Consider the following 5,762-nt stretch of genomic DNA (forward strand, 5'->3'; position numbering starts at 1 on the left):
ATCTAGGTCTCTGACCAGGTACCCTCTCCACCCCCACCATGATTCAGGTCCTGGTTTCTTTCCTCACCTTATCTCCTGCCTCTCTCTCTCCCTTCCTTCCTTCCTTCCTTTTTCTTTCTTTCTTCCTTCCTTCCTTCCTTTCTCTTTCTTTCTTTCTTTCTTTCTTTCTTTCTCTCTCTCTCTCTCTCTTTTTCTTTCTTTCTTTCTTTCCTTCCTTCCTTCCTTCCTTCCTTCCTTCCTTCCTTCCTTCCTTCTTCCTTTCTTTCTTTCTTTCTTTCTTTCTTTCTTTCTTTCTTTCTTTTTTTCTTTCTTTCTTTCTTTCTTTTTTTCTTTTTTTCTTTCTTTCTTTCTTTCTTCTGTTTATTCTTCATATTATAAAACTGCTTTCAGGGCCACATTACAGTAACATGCACTTGGAGAAGAGAAAGAAGCCATAACTTGGTACAGACAGAATAGGAGCTTTCAGACAACCAGGAGAGCAATGGAGAGCTGTCCCCTTTCGAGGTGGTAACAGAAAGTAGAAATTCTGTTTCAAAGGTCAGCGCTGCAAATACAAAGCACAAAATTGGTCTGTCATCTCCTACTGCTTCTTAAACAGTGGCCACACTGTTTTGCTCAGTTCCTTGAAGCTAGTCCCTGCATCAGGGCCTTTGCACGTGCTGTACCTCCCACCTGGGATGCCTTTCCCACAGCCTGTTCTTTGGTTGGCATCCTTTCATTCCTCATGCCTCAACTTGAATGTCACCATTCAGAGAGCTTTTCTTCTGCTGGCGAGGAAGCTGTTGGCCCTGCTCCTGTTCATCCCTGTTCTTTTCCTTTTGAGTGCTTGTGGTGATTTGTAATTGTTTAGCCCAGTGGTCCCCAACCTTTTTGGCACCAGGGGCCGGTTTTGTGGAAGTCAATTTTTCCACAGACGGGGTGGGGAGGGATGGTTCAGGTGGTAATGCGAGCAATGGGGAGTGACGGGGAGCCGCAGATGAAGCTTCGCTGACCTCCTGCTGTGTGGCCCTTCCTAACAGGCCACAGACCAGTACTGGTCTGAGGTCCGGGGGCTGGGGACCCCTGGTTTAGCCTCTATCTTGGTTAATTTTCTCCTGTCTAGATTCTAGGCCCTTGAAGGAAGGGACTGGATCTCTCTTGCTTTCTGTTTCATCTTAAGTACCCAGGACAGTAGGCCCCCAGGGAATAGTTGTTGAATAAATAAAACCAAAGACTTTTCCAGACTCTACCAGAGAGCCAGTGGGTGAGTGGGGACTCCATGTAAAGGATACTTATGGATTGTGTGATGTTTAGCATCGCCTCACCCTAGTCCCAACCCTGACATTCAGAGTGTTCTGGAAGGAAATAAAGATGAGTAAGACGATGTTTGTAAATAGTTTACAGTCTTATGAGTGTTCCTAGCTCACTGTCTACCTCATTTGGTTAGCATAGGGGCTGCTGGGAGGGACTCCCTCAGAGTTCTGGGTCTGGTGGGCAGAGACACTGCACAAATAATAAATTTATAAATCCTTTCTACCTCTATTACTGCATTGCATCCTCAGGTTAAAAAAAAGTATCCCAAACTTGGCAATAATGCAAAAAGAGAACTGCATGTCCTTTCAGAAATATGCTGGAGCATTGTCCAACAGGCCCACCCAAGGGTTGTCTAACTCTCTAGGGAAATCTTTATTTGACTTGTCATTTACTTACTTGTTAGGGCCCAAACGCAGGGAAGTTATGTAATCACTTGTAGATTTATCTTGCAAATGATTTCTGTCCAGTAGAAAAGATCACCCCGAAGGTTACAGTTCTTTTGCCAGTTTCACTCTGCAGTCATATTTCAGCATTTTGTCTTTCATTGATTATAAACATTTCAGACTCTCTTATCCTCTTTGAACCAGCTTCTCTGTCCTGCTGATCAGTTAAATGCTAATGAATTACATATAATTTTGGCACATGCTTACTTTTTATTTCTATGAGAGCTATGTTTTAACTTTTAAAAAATTCAACTTTGGGGACCAGCACCATCTTTATAAGAGGCACTGATCATCCCTGTTTTCCAGATGGGTCTAGTGAGGCTCAGAGAGGTAGAGTATTTGTCTCCACGAGCAAAAGTGGTGAAGCTGGGACTTGACCTTAGTTCAGCCTGACCTAGAGCGCCTGGTCCTTCAGCAATGCCACACTCATGTGCCCAGTGCTGTTCTGGGCACTTTATAAACTCTTCAAGTTTAATTCTCACAACTCAGCAAATGACATGTTACTATCTCCATTTAAGAGATGAGGAAACTGAGGACTAGGGTTGGGAAAGAAGTCACCCAATGTCACTGAAGTCTTTGAAGGCCAACATCAAGCCTTTGGGAGGCAGACAGACCTGAGTTTCAACTCTGGCTCATGCCCTCTCTAGACATGTGACCTCAGGCAAGTTGCTCACCTAACTTCTCTGAGCCACAGTGCAAGATGGAAAGAAGAGCCCCTTCCATGTGGTGGCTGTTGGTAATGTTTGCAAACAAATCTAGGCCCAGGGCCCCCAGGCTCTCAGTGACACCAGCTTCTCTTGTTCTGGAATCAGGAGGGAAGGAGCAGTTGATCTGGTGTTGGCTGTTCCCAGGCTGACTGGCATCAGAAAGATCCTGGAAGGACAGGCCAGTGCCTGGGGAAAACTGGAGGGAGGAGTTGCTGAGCAGGAGTGTTGGGGGAGCTCAAAGGAGTCCTCAAGGAGCTCAGGTGGGCACAGGTGTGGACCACTGGGCAGGGACTCCAGTCAGTCTGCTGGGGACAGCGATGGAGCCTGGGCTTTGGAGTCAAGCAGCCTGAAGCTCTCTGGGCTCTAGCTTCCAGATCTGTAAAATGGAATAATAATGACTCTTCCCTGTTTGGGATTATTGTGAGGCCTCTGGGGACAGTGGGCTTAGCTGGAGGGGTGCTATTCTAGAATGTTCCTTAGAACCTTAACCCTGTATAAAGGAGACAGACCCTTGACTGTGGTCTTTCTGAAACCTGAGGAGGTTATTGATCATGTACTGATAAGGATAATGACAGTAGAGAACATCTGAGATAGATTAGGGGCCACTGGGAGGTTCTTCCTCAGAATTTTGGGTCCGTTGGGTCAGAAACGTGGCACAAATACACAGCCAAGGGTCGTTTAGGGCTTTGCAGTTTACAAAGCCCTTCCACGCTGTGGCATTGCACCCTTGTGTTAAGACAGACTCTCTGTGTCAAGCACTCCAATTGCTTGACATGCTTTATTTTACTCTTCCCGAACACTTGAAATAGGTGGTGTCTTGACCCCCACTTTTCAGCTGAGGAAACTGAGGCACAGAGAGGTTAAATGACTTGCCTAAAACTACACAGCTAACAAGTGACAGAGTGGGGACTGGAGCACAGACAGCCTAGTTCCTGAGCTGGCCTTTGAGTGGAGAGACCACACAGCAAGTTGGAGGCTCAGAGGCCTTTGGAGGGACCTGAGGCTCCTCTGGTCACTCCTGCCTGGCCTTGTTCCCTGCTATGCCCCCTGGAAGTGGCTGAAGGTGAGGAGGGAGGCTGGGTGGGGCACTGAGCCTGAGGGGGAGGCTTTAGGGCCCAGGCCAGGGAGGCAGGGAAGGAAAGGATGGAGGGAGGGCCTCTGTCCCTCCAGAGCAGCTGAGGGGAAGATAAAGGCCTGAGGAGACGTAGCTAGGGCCCAGATGAGGAGGAAAGGAAGAGGCTGGGAGGCGGAAGGTACAGCTGCAAGGGAGGAAGCAGAGTCTGGAGTCTCAGGGGAAAGAGCTGGGGGTGGGCTGGGGATAGGCCAGGCCCTTGGCCTGGGGTTCTGGACCCCTGTCACTCCAAGTCTGGAGTCCCACAAGCGGCAGGACCCACGACTGGGCAGAGGCGTTCCCTCACCAGATGCCCCTTCACTCTTGTGCCAGGCTATGCTGGGGCTGCTGAGGTGAGCTCAGGGTCCCTGCCCGTGGTGGCTCACACACTCTGAGCTCAGCTGAGTGACCAGATGGGCACTGTCTAGGGCATTCATTCATTCAACAAATATCTATGGAGGGCTCACCATGTGCCAGGCTGGGCTCCTAGCAAGAAACTTAGTCCCTCTGAAGAGACACTGAGGTTCCTCTTCAAGGAACCTCCAATCTCATGGGGAGATGAACTAAACACAGAAAACAAATCCATGTACAGTGTCACGTCAGACTGTAAAGCCTGTGAGGGGAGCAGAGCTGTTTTATGAGGGTAGTCAGGGAGAGCCTCTCTGAGGAAGTGACATTTGAACAAAGACCTGAAGGAGGTGAGGCAGCAGCTATGTGAATCTGGGGGAAGAGTAGTCCAGGCAGAGGGAATAGCCAGTGCAAAGCCCTGGGGCAGGAGCATGCCTGGCATGGCGGGGGGTGGTGAAAGACAAGGAGGCCAGCGTGGCTAGAGGCAGGTGAATAAGGGGGTGATAGAAGATGAGGGCAGACAGGGGTGGCATCAGGGGCAGGTCATGTAGGGCCCCGAAGTCTCCTGTAGGTACTTTAGCTGTTTCTCATGTGACATGGGGAGATTTTGGAGAGTTTTGAGCAGAGGAGTGCATGACCTGACTTGGGTTTTAACAGGATTCCTCCATCCCTCTGGCTGCCACTGGAGAAAAGATGGGGAGGTGGGGCAGCAAGGGCTGAAGCAGGGAGCCCAGGAGGAGGCTGGTGCAGCTGGCTGTTCAGCAAGGATGGCAGCCTGGCAACAATCGGGGCTCTAACTTTCAATGGAACTAAAGACGCATTGTAATAGGGGTCAGGTACTATTCTAGGTGCTTGATATTTACTGCTCTTTTAATCTGCACTACAACTTTTAGACAGGTAGGTTTTTTCTTACTTTGTATATCCATTTATATCTGCACAGATTATCTCTTTTTTCCCTTTTTTCTTTTTTATTGAGGTGAAATTCACATAACATAAAATTAATCATTTAAAGTGTACAATTCAGTGGCATTTAGTACATTCACAATGTTGCACAACCACCTCTATCTGGTTCCAAAGCATTTTCATCACCAAAAGAAAACTCTGTGACCATTAAGGAGAAATCATATTTTGATCCTCATTTTACACATGAACACACAGAGGCCTGGCAGGTAGAGGCACTTGCCCCAGGTCACCAGCCAGGAAATGGAACAAGCTGGCTGCAGGTGTGGGAGAAACACGTCGACAAGCTCCCTCTGATGGACTCGAGCCCCTTCGGTCCCCTTCAGTCGCCCCTAGGTGACAGCCTCAAACTGCCTTCTAAGGAGCGTGCGCCTCTGCCCCTCCTAGGCTTTTGTGGAAGGGGTGGGGAACATTTGAGGCCAGAAAAGAGGGAACCACTGAATAGTGGCCCGAGCACCGTCTCCCACATGGCGTAGGGTAGGGAATGCCGGCTCTGGAGCCGGGCTGAGTTCAAGTCCTGCTTCCCCTGCCCACCAGCTGTGTGATGTTGAGCAAGACCCCTCTCCCTCCACCTTTTTCCTTTTCCGTAAAGTGGGGACAATAAGAGCACTCACTTTATTGGGTATTGGGGGAAGTGAGTTACCCAGGACTAGAGCTCAGTGCTGCCCATAGTATGTGCTCAGTAAACAGCAGCCCACCTTCCCTTCTCAGCACCCTGCATTCCTAGAAATAAGTTGAGCAAATCCCTAAATGAACCTCAGTGTTGGACCCTGTGAGCCATCTGGGAGGAGGCACCCTCTATTACCAGAAAGAACGCAGTCCATCTTGTAAGCAATCATTAATTCTCAAGGTTGAGAGAACGGTGCAGACTTTTTACATCAACTGTATCAGGATATAATT

The sequence above is a fragment of the Balaenoptera musculus genome, chromosome 15 (assembly GCF_009873245.2).
Source record: "Balaenoptera musculus isolate JJ_BM4_2016_0621 chromosome 15, mBalMus1.pri.v3, whole genome shotgun sequence".
Classification (NCBI taxonomy): Eukaryota; Metazoa; Chordata; class Mammalia; order Artiodactyla; family Balaenopteridae; genus Balaenoptera; species Balaenoptera musculus.